Source organism: Macaca thibetana, chromosome 12 (assembly GCF_024542745.1).
Source record: "Macaca thibetana thibetana isolate TM-01 chromosome 12, ASM2454274v1, whole genome shotgun sequence".
Taxonomy (NCBI): domain Eukaryota; kingdom Metazoa; phylum Chordata; class Mammalia; order Primates; family Cercopithecidae; genus Macaca; species Macaca thibetana.
In genome coordinates this window covers 42,726,401-42,748,193 of record NC_065589.1, presented here as the reverse complement: position 1 = coordinate 42,748,193, position 21,793 = coordinate 42,726,401, and the positions used below count along the sequence as shown (strand labels likewise).

Below are 21,793 nucleotides of genomic sequence, written 5' to 3'. Positions count from 1 at the left end.
ACTCTAACATTTTACCATTAGAAACAATGCTCCATTCTGCTAGTAGTGTAGGGTTTACCATCTGATGTCACGAAAGACAATAATTATACTCTACCGCCTTGTTTTTCTTTAAGATAAACTAATACCAGAGCTCTGCAACTCAACCCTGGAAAACTGAAATGAACAGCACAGAAAGTGGATTGCCTGGGTTAATAAGTGGGGCTGAGATGGTTTACTAAAAGTTAAGTATTCTTCCTTTTAATTTCCTCCAGGATTTATGAAGGCAAAACCACCATAAAGTTTTATTTCCCAGGGCATTTTTTGAAAATACCAGGCACCAGGGCTAAAGGAATCACCTCTAGGATTTGTTTGTTGCAGCTTCAACTTGAACTCTCTTCCTCAGCCATAGGTTCACTGCCAGTGCCTCGCTCTCATGTCACAATGACTCGAAGTTGGAAATTGATAGCCTGAACCTCACTGAGCCAACACAAACAGTTTCCTAAGAAAATTCATGTATTTATTAAGTAAAGAAAAATGAATACCTTTTTTTAACCATGTGTCTCGAAAGCCCATGAATGCTTTCTATAAGACACACACAATAGGAGAAAATCCAAGAAACAAGTAGGAGACAAGGAGATAGGATCTACTCAGAACAGCTGAAATGAGACTGAGAACAATACAGTGCTTTGATTGATACAGTGATTTAAAAATTAAAAGAGGGGAGTCTATCTGTGAGCTGAATGCCAGTTACTAGAGATTGATGGATGGCATGAATCTTCTTCTCTTTGTGGCACTTCAGATAAAATGTGTTTTCTTTCAGAGAGGATCTTTATAAGACAATTGCTCAACTAGGAGGGTGTGTGTGTGTGTGTGTGCACACGTGCATGCCACTCACACACATGCACACTGCAGCATTTCAGAGCAGGGCTCAATATCCAGAATGCAAGGCTGCTCCATGCTCTGCAAACTGTCTGTACATAGTTTATGCATAGATAATGTACTTTAAAACATCCCTCCTGGACAAGCCTTCATTTCCAATTGTGTCTCTGCACCATGTGGTAGCCAGCATGATTAAAGAAAAAGTGATTGTGTGAACCTCCAAATCCATCTGTCATGTCATTGGCATTGAAGAGCCTCACTGAAAAATTAGCCTCCTCCTTCCCCCAACTTGTGTTTTCCCATCCTCGAGACAATACGGGAAGCTCTTAGCCGGGAGAGAAGGGAACAAAGGGGCAAGAAATTCAATAAAAAAGAGATCCTAGGCAAAATGAAATATTGTTTCTCTGTATTGCTCTTTTTCTTTCCAGTCCACAGAGCATTAACCAGTTGTCTGCTGCACCACGAGGCAGGATCATTTCTAGTATTTGTCTGCAAAAGACTGAAGCATTTGAAACATCAAGGATGTCCAGTGTGATAGTCTGGAACACAAGAGTCTAAACTGGACACAAAAATGACAGGCAAAACGTGAAAAAAATACTTGTAATTCCTACATCTTTGGAATTTTCCTAGTATACTCGCCTAATTAACTGCACATATAGGCTCAAACACATATTGAATTTTTTTCATATTCTCTGTGCACGTATGAGGACTTCCTAAAATTGTATCCAGAATTTTATTTATGTATGCATGTGTGCATTTTTCTTGGGAGAGGGCCCACAGTGAGCATCAGTTTTTACAAATAGTTTATGACCCACAAAGTGGGTTAAAAATCACTGCATTCAGGTATTTACTACTTATTTTATGTTTATTTCCTCAACTGTACAGGATACATTTGCTGTCATTTGGGATTAAGGGTTTAGAGACAAATTATATCTATGAAATACTTAACTTCGGCCAAGAGAAAAACAAGAAAACCCAAGTAAACTAGAAAAGAGATGCTGAACTACAAGGCAAAAGAGGGTAGGATGAAGTACATTAGATTTATATTTTTTGCTTATTTGATAAGTACAAACTCAGACAAAACATAAAATGCACAGTATATGGATTTGGGAGTTGTTTTTTAAGCTTTTTAGGAATTTTCTTTTTAAATTCTTATTTTGATTGTTGAGAGAAAAAAATGTGCATATTTGGACTAATGAACTCATTTAAAATTTCTTCAGTTGGTATTAGTTTTTAAAGCTAATTAAAATGGGAAAATTACAGAGTTGCACATTTGTTTCAGGCCAGAAGATTTTGATGGAAAAAATTATTAACACAGCTTGCCCTAAGCAGGCTGCCTTGCAGTCATTGAAATTTTTAATCTGTGTGCATTCATCTTAACCTGAATGTTTTCTAAAAGTTAAACAAATAAGGATTAATGGGTATATTTTAGAATTGAGTATATTAGTTGCAATAAATATAAAAGCTATTGTTGGGTAAAGGAAGATACTCTTAAGTATTGAGATTAAAGGGAACAAGTTCTTTCTTTCATCAAGAACTAAACCCTAACATTGATTCCTTATTGTGGAGGTATGTGAAATAAGCACAAAGAGACTAAAAACAGCCCTTTATGATCAAAACACTCAACAACCTAGAAATAGGGAAGAACTTTCACAATGTGATAAAGGACATCCATAAAAACCAACATTTAGTCTGAAACATGAAAAATGTTCTCCATAAGAACAAGACGAGGAAGGTTACTCTTGCTGCTTCTATTTGACATTGCAGTGGAGGTTCTATCCAGGGCCATTTAGTCAGAAGAAGAAATAAAAAACCATCCACATTAGAAAGGAAAACATAAAGATATCTCTATTCACATAAAATCTTGTATGTAGAAAATCCTAGTTAATTTGTATTAAAAAAAACTATTGGAGCTAATAAATGAGTTCAGCAAGGTTACAGGGTACAAAATCAATACAGAAAAGTTAATTATATTTCTTTAAGTAGCAATGAACACACTAAAAATGCAGTTAAGGAAACAATTCCACTTATAATAGCATCAGAAAAACGTTTAGAAATAACAAAAGTACTGCAATGCTTGTACTCTGAGAACTATGAAACAAGACCTAAATATTTGGAACTACATCCCATGTTCATGGATCAGAAAGCATAATATTCTGAAAATGGCAGTATGCCCCAAACCGATCTTTAGATTCAACACAATCTCTGTCAAAATCCAAGTTTGGCTTTTTTTTTTTTTTTTTGCAGAAACTGACAAGTTGATTCCAAAATTAATATGAAAGTGAAAAGGACACAGAATAGCCAAAACAACCTTGAAAGGGAAGAACAAAGTTGGAAGGCTTGCACTTCCTTATTTCAAAACTTACTATAGGCCAGGTATAGTGGCTCACCCCTGTAATCCCAGCACTTTGGGAGGCTGAGGCAGGAGGATCACTCAAGCCCAGGAGTTCAAGACCAGCCTGGTAACATAGTGTTCCCCCATCTCTCCAAAAAAGTTAAAAATAAATTAGCTCGGCATGGTTGCTCATGCCTGTAGTCCTAGCCACTTGAGAGGCTGAGGCAGGAGGATCATTTTCAGCTTGGGAGGTCAAGGCTGTAGTGAGCTGTAATCACACCACAGCACTCCAGCCCAGACAACAGAGCAAGACCCTATCTCAAAAAAAGAACTACAGTAAAGTTGCGATAAACAATATAGTGTGACATTCACATAACAATAAGCACATAGGTCAATGCAATAGAACTGAGAATTCAGAAATAAATTCTTATATTTATAGTCAATTGATTTTCAACAAGCATGCCAACATAATTCAATGGGAAAAGAATAGTCTTTTCAACAAATCGCCTGTGGACAACTGGATATCCACATGCAAAGAATGAAGTTGAAACCATGCTTCATGTCATATACAAAAATTAACTCAAAATGAGTCATAGATCTAAATGTAAGAGCTAAAGCTAAAACACTTAGAAAAAAGAGAGGTAGAAATCTTCATGACCTTGGTTAGGCAATGGTTTCTTAGATATGACAACAAAAGCACAGGCAGAAAGAGCAACAAAAAAGTATGTGAATTGAACTTCATCACAATTAAAAACATTTTTGCATTAAAGGAGTCTATCAAGAAAGTCAAAAGAAAACCCATAGAATGGGTGAAAATATTTACAAATCATATATCCAATAAAAATCTAGTATCCAGTTCTTAACAACTCGCCAACAAAAAGACAGCCAATTAAAAAAGAGGCAAAGGACTTGAATAGACATTTCTCCAAAGAAGATATGCAAATGACAAATAACCACAGGAAAAAAAGCTCTAAGTCGTTAGTCATTAAGGAAATGTGAGTTAAAACCACCATGAGACACAACCACTTCATACCTATTAGGTTGACTGAATTAAAAAGACAGACAATAACACGTGTCGGTTAGGATGTGGAGAAATTGGAAAACTCATACGTAGCAGGTGGGATTGTAAAATGCTGCAGCCACTTTGGAAAAGAGTTTGGCAGCTCCTCAAGATGTTAAACATAGAATTACCACACAACCCAGAAACTCCACTATGTATATATTCAACAGAATTGAAAACATATGTACCCGCAAAAACATGTACACACACGTTTATGGCAGCATTATTCATAATACCCAAAAAAGTGGAATCAACACAAATATCCATCAAATGGTAAAAAAAAAAAAAAAAAAAAAAAAAAAAAACCATGTGGTATATGCATACAATGGGTAATTATTTGATCATAAAAAGGATTGAAGTACTGATCATGCTACAACAAATGAACCTGGGAGCCTTATTCTAAGTGAAAGAAACCTGTCACGAAATGTCATATTGTATGATTTTATTTGTATGAAATGTCCAGAACAGGCAAGTGCTTAGAGACAGAAAAAGATTATTGGTTTCCAGGGACTAGGGGGAGAGGAAACATAGAATGACTGCTAACAGGTACAGGTTTCTTTTTGGAATAAAATTGTTCTGAAATTAGATTTGGTGATGATTGCACAACTACATGAATATAGTAACAACTACTAAATTGTATATTTTTAAAAAAGATAAGAGTCCACAAGGTCACAGGTAGGTATATTATAATCCATTCAAAGATATTAAGGTTTTAACATTTAAAAAATTAATATATTGGTTGTGAAATTCAGTGTGTTAAATGGAAGTCATCTGTGGTAGATTGGATTAAATGAAGATTATCTAGTTATTCATTTCCTTGGGTAATAGGAATATAAGGTCAGGCTATATAAAATTTCCGTTTTTGATTAAGTAAAAATGGTCAAACATCAGCAATTCCCTGTGGTTTCACCTTATACTCCCATGCCTTTTGCCATACAACTTTGCATTCTTCCTTATGCCATTGATGTTGGGCTTGACCATGTGACTTGACTTGGTAAATAGAATGTTAGTAAATGTCATGAGCAGAAACTTGAAACGTGCTTGTGTGGTTTGGCTTGTGCACCAACCCTTCACCATGAGGACATTCCCTGGGTGGTCACGAGTCCAAGGAGAATGAAATACACTGGGAGCAGACATGGAGTTAGCTGACAGCCTGCAGCTAAGCCCAACAGACTTGCAGCCTTAAAAAAAACCCTCCCAGCCCATAAAAACTGCACTTCAGTCTACTTGCAGACTGCTGAACATGAAAACAGTTATTTTAGTTGTAAGCCCTTGAGATTTTGAGGTTGTTAGTAGATGGTAGGTTACAGCTAACTAATATGTCATCTATGCAGTGAACTAGGGAGAGCAACTAAAACAAGAGTAGATGGTGTCTGTTCACCAATATTCAAAAGAAATGGACTTCAACAGAAGAATTTCCTGGACTCTGAGCGGAGAGACAGATGGGCACAGTGCAGCGGTAGCGGCAGACACCCCAAGCATTAGACAAGAGCTTGAAGACTGGCCTTGGAGATTTGATTGAGTATCACACTAAAGGGAAAACTGACAAATATCAATTTTTAACACTTCCCAATTTTGACCAAGGTCTGTGTTGCAGCCTGAGCTTGAGCTTTAATCTACATTCTCATAAATAAAGGGGAAATCAAGGAAAGAAAGTTTGATTACGAGCAAGGGCATGGGGTTAGTTATGATTGATTATAATATGCTGAGGAGCAAACACTTGGATTCTATATTGCTTTTTTTTTTATAATTCTAAATTTGATGCTAAGTGTTTTTCACTTGTGCAAGTCCTGGAGTTGAAGACAGAGTTTCAGAAACGAAACCACAATTAATTGAAGTTGTTGGAAAATGTATAATCAAGGACTCATGCATTTATTTATGTCAACAATTCCAAAGAAAATTGCCACTAGGTTTTACCAACTGTCATCCACTTGTCCTCTTTCATATCCTGGGTTAAATTATGACAATAATATCCTCCAGGGTCCTGATCATAACACTGGCTGCTGTTTATTAAATGTGTACCATGTACCAAGGACTCTGCAAGACACTTTTTAGACAGTGTATCTAATTCTCACAATGACATGGAAAGACAAATGTCATTACCCCCATTTTAGAGGTGAGGAAACTGGGACCCAGAAAGATTGTGTAATTTCATCCTTAATGTCAGGTAGTTAGTAACAGGGGAGCTATAATTTGAACCTAGGTCTAACTATAATCCTATTTAATGTTGAGCAAACATCAGTTTAAGCTGGAGGCTTAGTTAGTGAAATAAAAATGTTCTGGCTGGGCACAGTGGCCCACACCTGTAATCCCAGCGCTTTGAGAGGCCGAGGCGGGTGGATCATGAGGTCAGGAGATGGAGACCATCCTGGCTAACACGGTGAAACCCCGTCTCTACTTAAAAAAAAAAAAAAATTAGCCGGGCGTGGTGGCGGGCACCTGTGGCTGAGGAAGGAGAATGGCGTGAACCTGGGAGGCGGAGCTTGCAGTGAGCGGAGACATGCCACTGCACTCCAGCCTGAGTGACAGAGCAAGACTCTGTCTCAAAAAATAAAAAAAATAAGAAATGAAATAAATAAATAAATAAAAATGTTCTGTCCAGGGAGACTTAGCTACTGGCATAGAAAAAGAACCCTATTATAAAGTTGTTAGTCTCAGTTATCCTATCCACCTATCAATCTATCTAAATCTATACATAAACTCCTGAGAAAAGTGACAAGAAAGTGCCAGTTTGATCTAGATTTTACATATTTCCTTTTATCTGAATATTTAATTCATTTTCAGTTCAGTTATTTCTCTTGTCCTTACCAAGTGTTCATTGTGGACCCTTGGCTCAGTCCAGAATGGAATTGTTTTTGAAGAAGCATAGTCTAAATTAAAAAATCCAATCTTTGCCTATATCTCTGAAAAATATAGTTATGGGATATGAACACAGAATTCTTAACAACTCTTAAAAACTCCATATCTCCTGGACGCTCTTCCCTCTCTTTCTCTCCTATCTTCCCTCCCTCCCCACCAACTCCTTTCAGCCCACTAGATTTGGGTCCTGCCACTCTCTAGACAGCCTCTCCTACCTCCACATTTCCATACAGCTCCCTGAGCACTTGCTGACCCTTAGCCTACTCAGCCCCATAGGGAATTTAGTACCTGTTTGTTAACAGCTTTGTGCAAGATCCCCCTCTGAGGCTTTGGTCTGTTCTAACTCTCCTTTTTCCCTCTTCTCTTATTTCATTCCCCCTCACAAAGTTTCAAAAGATGGAGCTGACCCAGAACTCTTCAGAAAGGTAGGGGTAGCTGAGTGGGCAACCCCAGAATGCTTTAGAGCTGGCAAAGAGTTTAGGGAAGAAAACAAAAAGGCTGACACCTTCCTAATCTCCCATAGTGATGCTATCTGCCCGTCACATGCTGTGTTAGTTTCTTATTGCTGCTGTGATAAATAATTCCAATTTAGTAGGTTAAACAACCCAAATGTATTATCTTGTAGCTCTGTAGGTCAGAAGAGCTGTATGGATTTCACTGGGCTAAAACCCACAGTATCAATATGCTGCTTTGTTTTCTGGAGGCTGTGGGAAAGAATCTACTTCCTTGCTTATTGGTGTTACAGGTAGAACTCAGTTCATTGCAGTTGTAGGACTGAGGTCCTGGTTTATTTGAAGGGTCCCAGCCAAGGGCCACTCTGGAGGCTGCCACATTCCTGGGCTCGTGGCCCCTTTCTTCCATCTTTAAAGCCAGCAACTGGCAGGTTGAGTCCCTCTCATGCTTTGAATTCTTCCCCTTCTTGCCTCTCATCTCTTTAAACCATTTGGAAAGGTTATCTGCCTTTAGGAACTTGTGTTTAGATTGGGCTTACCCCGATAGTCTCCTCATCTCCAGATCCATACTCTTAATCACATCTGCAAAGTCTCCTTTGTCATGTAAAGTAACATATCTGCAGGTTCTGGGATTACTGCATGCATATCTTGAGGGGGGCCTAACACACGTGGTAAATTTCATTGTTGTTTCATAAATGGGAAGGTGGGTGTTGGGGGAGATGAGGGCATCACATTGAACTGGAGGTCCTTCTATAATACAGGCTAAACCAAGGGTCAAGTTAAACTAAAATTATACTCCTCTTGACCTAGTCTATATCCCCAGCCCATAGATGATTCCTGTAGAAAGATCAAATATATAGGAAAGTCATATGATAACCATGCTTTTTGATCGGCCCACCAAATGTTTTTATCAAGTTGCATATATTTAGAATGTTTTCAATTAAGTTGTACAAGAAAAGATACAAGCCAGAAAATGTATGTTCTTAGAAAAAACAACTCAATAATAAGTATCTGGGATCAAAAAAGAAAACTGGGTTTGTGTTTTTATTAGGCCACCTTTCATTAAAATTTGGTTTTTGTTTTGGTTTATTTATTTATTTATTTATTTATTTATTTATTTTTCTGCAAGTTCTCTTCACAATGCTTCTCCAAGAAAATCACATTTCCTACAACAACCTCTCTAAAAGCCCTGAATTGGCTAGACTGAGATAATTCAAGAGTCCTCTATCACCATCACACCAGAATATCACATTTTGCTTTATCTTGTCTGCTAAAGATGGGACATTTAAAAATATTCCGCTAAATGGAAGGCTGGTCTGGAAAAGAGGGGGTAGAAAACATTCCTGGTTATGTTATTACTTTTCAGAAAAGCTGCTGCTGGTGCATTATGCTCTCCAGGAATATTAGAAGCCCAGATTATATCAGGTAATTGCCACACGCAGAAACCAAGCAGGATACACAAACCTGGAAGCTGCCAGCAGCAACTATGATTAAATTATCAATGATAAACAGGTCAACAGGAAAAACATAAAGCAAACTGGAGCACCAAAGCCAAGCAAGATATCACCACAGAATCCAAAGATAATAAGAAGGAAAGCTCATGGGAATAGGAGGTATGAGGATGAGGCAAGAGTCTTTATGTATTGTGGGACAGTCTGGAGTCTCTCTAAGACCTTTATCAAAATGAAGTGTCTCATAAGGCTTGGCAATAGATGGAATGAGATGCTACAGTGCATGTCATGTTGTAGGGATTCACATGTTAGTGTGTTTTGTGCTGTGTTCTTTGTTTTGCATTTTTATCCCACCTGCCAGGACTTTCTATTTATGCTTTTTCTTTTTCTTCAGCAGAGAGCAGGAAAGCCATGATGGGTAGTTGATAAAAACGTGGGGCTAAATTTACATAGTCATTCAGTGACTGTCATGTACCGTGACGCTTGTGGAGTACAATTAAGAGAGTCTCTAATTTGAATAAAAATCTGTTCTTTCAGTTTCATGTCATATACAATATCACTACAAGCTCATCTACATAGCCTATTATAATGCACACTTTTATATGACTATAGCCTTCACCTAATCAGTCTCTACAAGCTAATCAGCTCAAATACTGTCACAAGTGGTATAATGCATGCAATTATCCTTAATTCAACTTCTAAACATGGAGGTGAAAGATCAGATTTAACCAAACAGGCTTATCAGGAATTCATGAATTGATAATCGTGATTAATGGAAAATCACAGTGCAAAACTTGTTTTAATTTACCTGTTCATGTAACTTGTGTTACAGAGAAATGTGAACTTTCATCCACAGCAAAGAATGGCTGGACTTTCAGATGCATTTTAGCCCCAGGGTAAGAAACGTGCATTCATTCACTATTTCAAGGACAATCTTTAGTGACAGAAATCAGTGTAGCTAAGTAAGGATTACAGCTTTGAAACTATCCCGGCCCTGACTCACTGAAAAAGAAATGATTACTTGGAAATGTCATCTCCAGTTATCACTAATAAGTTGGAAGGGGGATTTACGTTGAACAGAATAAATTGAACTGCTTGTCTCTGGAGTTCCTCGGATTTCTACAGCATTGTACTATTCTTGAAAAGGGGTCTTTGAAAATAACTGCATTAGGGTTTGTGTTCCCCTAAGTCTTAACCACTTACTTGTAAGAGACTCAGAACATCAGAACATTGACCCATAATATATTCATTATTAAAATAATATTTACTTAGCAAATATAATATGGAAGAACATATGCTAGGTACTGGGGGTAGATATCATGAGTAAAAGATGGCTCATCCTAGGGAAACTCGAAGACCACTGAGGAAGATAACACAAAGAAACCAAAATAATCAATATAATATGATGAGAGTTGAGAAAAGTGCTGACTGGCATCTTATTTTGTTACTGTTTTGCTACAATGAGTTAATCAGGGAGGCATAAAATGTATACTAGCAGGATGCCAGGATTATGTCTCTGAAAGGTTTGGATTTCTCTTCCTTTGTTCCTGGCCACCCAGATTATGCCAGCACTGGAGGAACCAGAGCTGGTGTCCTGGGTTAAACTGGGTGTCTGGCTCAAGTCCAGGCAGCAACTTCCCACACCCTGAAAGAGGATGGTGGTTTGGAGGTTCTCAGAAGAGGCAGAGATGCGCACTACTTATGTGCAGGACCCAGGAGGGGCTGATGGTCTGGATGGTGGGATGGCTGTGGGATGCTTATGGAAGCTGGACATTTAAGTGCTGTAGCTAGGGTCTCTGTCGCTATGTCTGTAGTCCATGGAGGAGACACATGTGAAGCACATCTCTGAGTTCACCCCTGCCTGACAGCAGGCAATGCACATAGACAACAGCGGATCCACACTGGGAAGCGTGATGATATCAATATTGACCCCATTGTTTGGGAGCCAGCACAGAAATGCTGTGCAATTCTGTGCATGTTTGGGAGCTCCACAAATGTTTCTTAGATTGAATTTACTGCCTAATGAATCAACGGTTGAGGAGCAAATCTGTACCAGGTGTTGCAAATTAGATGCCTACAGGTACAGCAAGCACTACAAAGAAATCTAGTGATGAAGTGTGTCTGGTGTGACGAGGTAAACTGGAAACTACCTGTCTTTTACCCAACTCCATCTGCTTATAGAATGCTGGTAAGTGTAGTGAGATCTTTGATTTTTTTCTTATTCGTTCAAGAGAAGCTGGATTTTTATGTAAAAAACCTCCTGAATTTTTAAAAACATTTCTTTTTTTTTGACACAGATTCTCACTCTGTTGCCCAGGCTGGAGTGCAGTGGTAAGATCTTGGCTCACTGCAACCTCCACCTCCCAGCTTCAAGCTATTCTTCTGTCTCAGCCTCCCAAGTAGCTGGGATTACAGGCATGCACCACCACATCTGGCTAATTTTTGTATTTTTAGTAGAGATGAAGTTTCACCATGTTGGCCAGGCTGGTCTCTATCTCCTGACCTCAGGTAATCCGTCTGCCTCAGCCTCCCAAAGTGCTGGGATTACATGCATGAGCCACCGTGCCCGGCCTCACCTAGCACCATTTAGTGAAAAGACTATCTTTTTCCCATTGTATGTTCTGGGTGTCTTTACCAAAGATGAGTTGGCTATGAATGGTTGGGTTTATATCTGGGTTCTATATTCAGCTCCATTGGTCTGTGTGTCTGTCTGTTTTATGCCAGAACAATGTTGATTTGGTCACTCCAACTTTGTAGTAAATTTTGAAGCCAGGTAGTGTGATGCCTTCAGCTTTGTTCATTTTGCTCAAGGTTGCTTTAGCTATTCAGTGTCTTTTGTGGTTCTATATAAAGTTTAGAATTTTTTTCCTACTTCTGTGAAAAGTGAAAACCTCCTGCATTTTAAATGTTGGCAACTAATTCAAAATTTAAAATATTATGTAGATGAAACAGAATCCACCTGCTGTATTTGTTCCATAGCCTAGTCATTTGCAGTCTCTGGGCTATAAGAAATTAAAAAATAAAATAAAAAGTATGGGAAGTCATAGGAAATGGGGAGAGAAGTTGAATTTTGAGATGGGGAGAAAGGCATGGATGTGACTCCTGATAAGATGTGAGATATCAGAGACAATTGAAAAGATGAATTCCCACAATTCTTACATTTGTTTATCCATTTCTTTTTCAACCACTATGTACTGAATATCTCCTATATGTCAGGCATTATGCTAAAGGTGGTGCAGATCTGGTAGCAGAGGAGGGGAATGATCTCTGCACTCAAAAACCTTTTAATCTAGTGGTTAGACACCTGAAGGATTAAAAAATATGCCAGAAAAAAATTCATAGGCTAAGAGAGTGTTCAAAGCAGAAGGAACAGCACCTGGGAAGGCCACATATGAGCATGGCAAGCTGTGTCTGCAAAGCCCAAGGAAGTTCTTATGCTTACAGAACAGAGCTCAAGGGGAAGTGATGAGAGGAGGCTAGAGACACTGGCAGGGGCCAGAGCCTGGAAAGCACCAAGCAAAGCCCTGAAGAGGAGTTTGTACTAATTCTAGAGGCAATGGAAAATTCGTCCAGGATTTTAAGCAAGAGACTCAAGGAGGTTGTAATATTTAAAGATGATCCAAGTTTAGCATATAGAACATAAAATGGGAAACCAAGTGTGAAGCAGTGGCTGTAATTCAGGTGAGAAATAAAGGCCAGGTAGAACAGAAAGAAGTGAACTAAGGGAATGGATTTAAGAGACATTTTGGAGATGGAAGAAAGATCAGAGGTAATTGATATGAAGTAGAGAGCAGAGAAGATGGAGGATTTAAAGATAACATCCCCACGGTTCTGGTTTGGGCACTGGGTGAATGACAGTTCCATTCCCTGAGAGAATCAACTCAGGTTCTCTCTCTCTCTCTCTCTCTCTCTCTCTCTCTCTCTCTCTGTGTGTGTGTGTGTGTGTGTGTGTGTGTGTGTGTGTGTGTGTGTGTATGTAGTGGTTTAGGGGAATGTCCATTTGTTTTGCCTTGATATGCTAAATTTATGGTGCTAGAAAGACATCCAAGTAGAGACGTGTAACAGGCAATTACTATATGGGCAATGAAATTAGGAGGAAGGTTGCATTAGAGATATAGCTTTTGGTGCCATCGGCATATAGCTGAAAGTAGAGGATGTTGTCTATAGAGTTTAGAGGAAGAAAATCAGACTGCCAAGAAAAGATTTCTTAGGACTGCTAATATTTAAGGAATGAGTAGAAAAGGAAAAGTTGTAAAGACGTGTGAGAAGAAACAGTCAAGGATATAAAAGAAAAACCAGATAACTGTGTAGCTAGAAGAAAAGAGAAGAACATTTTTGAAAAAATAGAGCAAAGCAACGACTGAAAAATGTCCTTAAGATTTCACAAGAATTTGGGCAAGATAATTTTCAGTAGCCTGGAGGTTCAAGGATAATGCGTATTCTTATCCTTGGTGTAGAAATGGTAACAGCAAATGTAGACAATTCTTTTAAAAGTTCGATTGTGAGATGCCAAATAGCCAAAATAACCTTGAGCAAAAAGAACAAAGCTGGAGGCATTACATTCCTTGATTTCAAAATATCCTATAAAGGGATTATAATCAAAACAGCATGAAACTGTATAAAAACAGACACATCGATCAAGATAGAAAGCCCAGAAATAAACCCACAAATTTACAGTGAATTTTTTTTTTTTTTTTTTTTTTACAGTTTCACTCTTGTCACCCAGACTGGAGTACAGTGGCATGATTTCGGCTCACTGCAACCTCTGCCTCCTGGGTTCAAGCAATTCTCCTGCCTCAGCCTCCCAATTAGCTGGGATGATAGGCAAGAACCACCATGCCTAGCTAATTTTGTATTTTTAGTAGAGACTGGTTCTCACCAGGTTGGCCAGGCTGGTCTCGAACTCCTGACCTCAGGTGATCTGCTCGCCTTGGCCTCCCAAAGTGCTGAGATTGCAGGTGTGAGCCACTGTGCCCAGCCTGATTTTTGACAAAAGTGCCAAGAAAACACAATGTGGAAAGGAAAATATCTTCAATAAATGTTGTTGAAAAACTAGATATCCACATACAGAAGAATGATATTAGACCTTTATCTTGATATTAGAACCTTACACCATATACAAAAGTCAACTCAATATGGATTAAAGACTTAAATCTAAGATCTGAAACTTTAAAACTTCCAGAAGAAAACCCAGGGGGAAAGCTCCACTACATTGGTCCGGGCAATGATTTTTTGGATAGGATTCCAAATGCACAGGAAACAAAAGTAAAAGTAGACAAATTGATGTCAAACTAACAAGTTCCTGCACAGCAAAGGGAACAATTAAAAGAGTGAAGAGACAACCCAAAGAATGAGGGAAAATATTTACAAACCATACATCTAATAAGAAGTTAATACCCAAAATATATAAGGAACCCAAACAACTCAACAGCAAGAAAATAAATATCCTAGTTGAAAATTAGCTAAAGGACCTGACTATTTTTCAAAAGAAGATATACAAATGGTACCAGGTATGTGAAAAATTCTCAGCACCACTAATCGTTAGGGAAATGCAAGTTAAAACTACAATGAGACATCACAGTTTTTCAAATGGCTTTTACCAAAAAACTCGAGATAAGTATTGAAGAGGAAGCAGAGAAAAGGGAACCCTGTTGGTGGGAATGTAAATTGGTACAGACACTTTGGTAAGCAGTATGCAGGTTCCTCAGTAAACTAAAAACAGAACTACCATCCAATGCAGTAATCCCACTTTGGATATATATACAAAGGAACTGAAATCAATAAGTCAAAGGACTGTCTGCACTCCTATGAGCATTGCAGAATTGTTCACAATAACCAAGACATGAAACCAACCTAAAGGTCTGTAAGTAGATGACTGGATAAAGAAAATGTGGTACAGGATTAAGATGGCAGATAGGAGGCAGGACTAGCTTGCAACTCCCTCTTGGACAGACAGAGCTGCATGCAGAGACTCATATTGTGAACTTTTGCTCCATGAACTACCACAGCAACATACCTGGAAAGCCAAGAGAATCCACAGACCCTTTGAAGGAACTGGATCACCTCTGCAGGCTCCCCAGATGCCAAAAAGCTGTGAGTCCGCTTGCTTTCTCAGCGGGGAGGCTCATGCTCTGCGGCAAGTTCTCAGCCCTGGTCACTGGCTGCCTGGACTTGATACAGTTGCAGGAGCACGGTGGGAGTGAAACCAGCCCTTAGGACTGCAGGCTGTGTGGCAGCAGGGTGAGGCCTGTGACTGCCAGCTTTACCCCACTTCTCTGGCAACCTGTATGACTCAGCAGTGGCAGCCGTGATCCCCCTGGGAACAAACCTCCATTGGCCTGGGAACCACACCCCCAGCCCCTACAGCAGCTGCAGCATGCCCCACCCAAAGAGAGTCTGAGCTCAGACACATGTATCTCTGACCCAACCTGGTGGTCTTTCTCTACCCACCCTGGTTGTCGAAGACAAAGGACATAATCTCTTGGGAGCTCTAAGGCCCTGCCCACCACCTGAGAAACCTGAACATGTAACCAGGCGACCCCAGGGCAACTTTGCTTCCTCCCCGTAGTACCACAGTTGATGCACTCTTGAAAGTGCCACCTCCTGGCTGGAGGCCAACCAACACAAAACCAGTGCACTGAAAAAAAAAAAAAAAAAAAAAACAATCAAAGACCCTCATAGAGTCCACTTCACTTCCCTGCTTCCTCCACTGGAGCAGGTGCTAGTATCCACAGCTGAAAGACCTGAAGATGGATCACACCATAGGACTCTTTGTAGATACTCACCAGTACCAGCCCAGAGCCTGGTAGCTCCACTGGGGGCCAGACCCAGAAGAGCAAAACCAATCATCACAGTTCAGCCCTCAGGAAGCCCCATCCCTAGGAGAAGGGGGAGAACACCCCATCAAGGGAGTACCCTGTGGAACGAAAGAATCTGAACAGCAGCCCTGGGGTCCCAGATCTTCCCTCTGACATAGTCTACCTAAATGAAAAGGAATTGGAGAAACAATTCTGGTAATATGACAAAACAAGGTCCTTTAACACCCCCAAAAGATCACACCAGCTTACCAGCAATGGACCTAAACCAAGTCAAAATCTCTAAATTGCCAGAAAAAGAATTCAGAAGGTCAATTATTAAGCTAATCAAGGAGGCATCCGAGAAAGGTGAAGTACAACTTGAAATTAAAAACATGATACAGGATATGAAATGAAAAACCTTCAGTGAAGTAGATGGCATAAATAAAAAAACTTCACAACTTCTGGAAATCAAGGACACACTTAGAGAAATGCAAAATGCATTGGAGAATCTCAGTGATAGAATCCAACAAGCAGAAGAAAGAACTTTCAAGCTTGAAGACAAGGCTTTTGAATTAACTCAATCCGTCAAGGACAAAGGAAAAAGAATTTTAAAAAATAACAAAACAGACTAGGTGCAGTCGCTCACACTGTAATCCTGACACTTTGGGAGGCCAAAGTGGATGGGTCACCTGACGTCAGGAGTTCAAGACGAGCCTGGTCAACATGGTGAAACCCTATCTCTACTAAAAATACAAAAATTAGCTGGGCGTAGTGGTAGGCACCTGTAATCCCAGCTACTTGGGAGGCTGAGGCAAGAGAATTGCTTGAACCCAAGAGGTGGAGATTTCAGTGAGCCAAGATTGTGCCATTTCACTCCAGCCTGGGCGACAAGAGCAAAATCCCATCTCAAAAATAAAAACAAAAAAAAAAATGAACAAAGCCTCCAAGAAGTTAAGAAGTTTGGGACTATGTTAAGTGTCCAATCCTAAGAATAATTGGTGTTCCAAGGAAGAAGAGAAATCTAAAATCTGGAAAACATATTGAGGGAATAATCAAGGAAAATTTCCCCAGCCTTGCTGGGGTCTAGAAATCAAAATACAAGAAATTCATCACAAAAGGATCATCACCTAGGCACATAGTCTTCAAGTTATCTAAAGTCAAGGTGAAGGAAAGAATCTTAAGAGCTGTGAGGCAAAAGCATCAGGTAACCTATAAAGGAAAACCTATCAGTTTAACAGCAGATTTCTCAGCAGAAACCCTACAAGCTAGGAAGGTTTAAGGTTCTAGTTTTAGCCTCCTTAAACAAAACAATTATCAGCCAAGAATTTTGTATCCAGTGAAACTAAGCCTCATAAGTGAAGGAAAGATACAGTTTTTCTCCAGACAAACAAATTCTGAGACAATTCACCACCACCAACTGACGCTATGAGAACTGCTAAAAGGAGCTCTAAATCTTGAAACAAATCCTCAAAACACATCAAAATGGAACCTCCTTAAAGCATAAATCTCACAGGACCTATATAACACAATAAAAAAAAAAAGGTATTCAGGAAACAAATGGCATGATGAATAGAATAGTACCTCACGTCTCAATATTAATGTTGAATGTAAATGGCCTAAATGCTCCACTTAAAAGATACGGAATGGTAGAATGGACAAATATTCACCAACCAAGTTTCTGCTGTCTTCAGGAGAGTCACCTAACACACAAGGACTCACATAAACTTCAAGTAAAGGGGTGGAAAAGGATGTTCTCTCACGTGAGTCTGTGTGAAGAGACCACCAAACAGCCTTTATGTGAGCAACAAGGCAGTTTACTTCACCTGGGTGCAGGCAGGCTGAGTCAGAAAAGAGAGTCAGTGAAGGGAGATGGGGTGGGGCCGTTTTATAGGATTTGGGTAGGTAATGGAAAATTAGTCAAAGGGGGTTGTTCTCTGGTGGTTAGGGAAATATCACAATCCTAAATATACATGCACCTAATATTGGAAATTTATAAAACAATAACTACTAGACCTAAGAAATGAGATAGATGGCAACACAGTAATAGTGGGTGACTTGAACACCCCACTGACAGCACTAGACAGGTAATCAAGAGAGAAAGTCAACAAAGAAACAACAGATCTAAACTATACCCTCTAACAAATGGACTTAACAGATGTTTAAGGAACATTCTACACAACTGCAGAATATATTCTCTATTCATCAACACATGCAGCATTCTCCAAGGTAGACCACATAATAGTGCACAAAACAAGTCTCAGTAAATTCAAGGAAGTTGAAATTATATCAAGTACTCTCTCAGACCACAGTGCAATAAAATTAGAAGTTAACTCCAAAAGGAACCCTCAAAACCATGCAAATACATGCAAATTAAATAACCTGCTCCAGAATGATCGTTGGGTCAACAATGAAATCAAGATGGAAATTTAAAAATTTGAACTTTGAACTCAATGATAATAATGACACAACTTATCAAACCCTCTGGAATACAGCAAAAGTGATGCTAAGAGGAAAAATTACAGCATTAAATGCCTACACCAAAAAGTCTGAAAGGGCACAAATAGACAATCTAAGGTCACATTGAGGCAGGAGAATAAGGCCTGGAGACCGGGAACATAAGGTTGATCCATGCTGACTTCCTAGAACTAAGTCAACATTTCAGCACTTCAGCAATGACAGGAATGTGAATGGCTTTGTAACTTCACTTTATCCTCTCCATTTACACCATTTACACTTTGTAACTTTACATTCACCCTCTCCATTTACATAGACCACACACACCAAGTAAAATCTTCTCCATTTACACTTTGTAACTTCACATTCATCTTCTCCATTTACATAGATCACACACAGCAAGCAACATCCTCTCCATTTACATAGGGCACATTCCAAGTAAATGAACGTAACTTCACTTCATTCTCTTTTTTTACATAGAGCATACACCAAGTAACCAATGGAAAACCTCTAGAGTATTGAAACCCTGGAAAATTCTGTCACTGGGGCTTTTGAGCTCCTATGCTTGGGCCCGCTCCCACACTGTGGGATGACACTGTGGAGTGTACTTTCATTTTCAATAAATCTCTGCTTTTGCTTTCCTCACTTTGTTTGTGCATTTTGTCCAATTCTTTGTTCAAGATGCCAAGAACCTGGACACCTTCCACTGGTAACAACACCTCATGGAACTGGAGACACAAGAACAATCCAAAACCAAACCAGCCAGAAATAAAGAACAAAGATCAGAGCAGAACTAAATGAAACTGAAAAAAAAAATGCAAAAGTAAATTAGCCAGACTAATAAAGAAGAAAAGAAAGATGAATCAAACAGACACAATAAAAAATGATCAAGGAGATATCACCACTGATCCCACAGAAATACAAACTACCATCAGAGAATACTATAAACACCTCTATGCAAATCAACTAGAAAATGTAGGAGAAATGGATAAATTCCTGGACACATACACCCTTCCAAGACTAAACCAGGAAGAAGTCAAATTCCTGAATAGACTAATAACAAGTCTGAAATTGAGGCAGTAATTAACAGCCTACCAACCAAAAACAAGCCCAGAACCAGATGGATTCACAGCCAAATTCTACCAGAGGTACAAAGAGGAGCTGGTACCATTCCTTCTGAAACTATTACAAACAATAGAAAAAGAGGGAATCCTCCCTAACTCATTTTATGAGGCCAGCATCATCCTGATAACAAAACCTGGCAGAGACACAACAAAAAAAGAAAATTTCAGGCCAGTATCACTGATGAACATTGAAGCAAAAATCCTCAAATAATTACTAGCAAACCAAATCCAGAAGCACATCAAAAATCCACCACAATCAAGTCAGTTTCATCCCTGGGCTGCAAGGCTGGTTCAACATACGCAAATCAATAAACATAATACATTACATAAACAGAACCAATGACAAAAGCTACATGATTATCTCAGTAGATGCAGAAAAGGCCTTCGATAAAATTCAACACCCTTTTATGCTAAAAACTCTCAATAAAGTAGGCATTGATGGAACATATCTCAAAATAATAAGAGCTATTTATGACAAACCCACAGCCAATATCACACTGAATGGACAAAAGCTGGAAGCATTCCCTTTGAAAACTGGCACAGACAAGGATGCCCTCTCTCACCAGTCCTATTCAACATAGTATTGGAAGTTCTGGCCAGGGCAATCTGGCAAGAGAAAGAAATAAAGGGCATTCAAATAGGAAGAGAGGAAGTCAAATTGTCTCTGTTTGCTGATGACATGATTGTATATTTAGAAAACCCCATCATCTTAGCCCAAAATCTCCTTAAGCTGATAAGCAACTTTGGCAAAGTCTCAGGATACAAAATCAATGTGCAAAAATCACAAGTATTCCTATACACCAACAAGTGACAAACAGAGAGCCAAATCATGAGTGAACTCCCACTCACAGTTGCTACAAAGAGAATAAAATACCTAGGAATACAATGTACAAGGGATATAAAGGACCTCTTCAGGGAGAACTACAAACCACTGCTCAATGAAATAAGAGAGGACACAAACAAATGGAAAAACATTCCATGCTCATGGATAGGAAGAATCGATATTGTGAAAATGGCCATACTGCCTAAAGTAATTCATAGATTCAATGCCATCCCCATCAAGCTTCCATTGACTTTCTTCACAGAATTAGAAAAAACAACTTTAAATTTCATGTGGAACCAAAAAAGAGCCTGTATAGCCAAGACAATCTTAAGCAAAAAGAACAAAGCTGGAGGCATCATGCTACTTGACTTCAACCTATACTACAAGGCTACAATAACCAAAACAGCATGGTACTGGTACTAAAACAGATATATAGACCGATGGAACAGAACAGAGCCCTCAGAAATAATGTCACACATCTACAACCATCTAATCTTTGACAAACCTGACAAAAACAAGCAATAGGAAAAGGATTCCCTATTTAATAAATGGTGTGGGAAAACAGGCTAGCCATATGCAGAAAACTGAAACTGGACCCCTTCCTTACACCTTATACAAAAATTAACTCAAGATGGATTAAGACTTAAACGTAAGACCTAAAACCATAAAAACCCTAGAAGAAAACCTAGGCAATACCATTTAGGAAATAGGCATGGGCAAAGACTTCGTGACTAAAACACCAAATGCAATGGCAACAAAAGCCAAAATTGACAAATGGGATCTAATTAAACTAAGGAGCTTCAGCACAGCAAAAGAAACTATCCTCAGAGTGAACAGGCAACCTACAGAATGGGAGAACATTTTTGCAATCTATCCATCTAACAAAGGACTAAATCCAGAATCTACAAGGAACTTAAACAAATTCACAAGAAAAACAAACAAACAACTCCATCAAAAAGTGGGCAAAGGATATGAACAGATACTTCTCAAAAGAAGACATTTATGCAACCAACAAACATATGAAAAAAATCTCATCATCACTGGTCATTAGAGAAAAGCAAATCAAAACCACAGTGAAATACGATCTTGCGCCAGTTAGAATGGCAATCATTAAAAACTAAGGAAACAACAGATGCTGGAGAGGATGGGAAGAAATAGGAACACTTTTACACTGTTGGTGGGAGTATAAATTAGTTCAACCATTGTGGAAGACAGTGTGGCGATTCCTCAAAGATCTAGAACTAGAAATGCCATTTGACCCAGCAATCCTATTACTGGGTATATACTCAAAGGATTATAAATCATTCTACTATAAAGACACACGCACACATATGTTTATTGCAGCACTATTTACAACAGCAAAGACTTGGAACCAACCCGAATGCCCATCAATGATAGACTGGATAAAGAAAATGTGGCACATATACACCATGGAATACTATACAGCCATAAAAAAGAATGAGTTCATGTCCTTTGCAGGGACATGAATGAAGCTGGAAAACATCATTCTCAGCAAACTAACACAGGAACAGAAAACCAAATACTGCATGTTCTTACTCACAAGTGGGAGTTGAACAATG

The 21,793-nt window shown here is 39.0% G+C and overlaps 1 protein-coding gene and 1 long non-coding RNA gene across 2 annotated transcripts in view; one reads left to right on the top strand and one right to left on the bottom strand.

Moving 5' to 3' along the window:
* The window catches only part of LOC126932163 (uncharacterized), a 77,896-nt gene extending 62,784 nt beyond the window's left edge, over window positions 1-15,112 (bottom strand). The window contains exon 1 of the long non-coding RNA XR_007718128.1: window positions 15,032-15,112. This is a non-coding gene — a long non-coding RNA (uncharacterized LOC126932163). The remainder of the gene's footprint in view (window positions 1-15,031) is intronic.
* SPATS2L (spermatogenesis associated serine rich 2 like) overlaps window positions 1-21,793 on the top strand; it is a 1,108,221-nt gene that overhangs the window by 817,338 nt on the left and 269,090 nt on the right. The window lies entirely within an intron of this gene.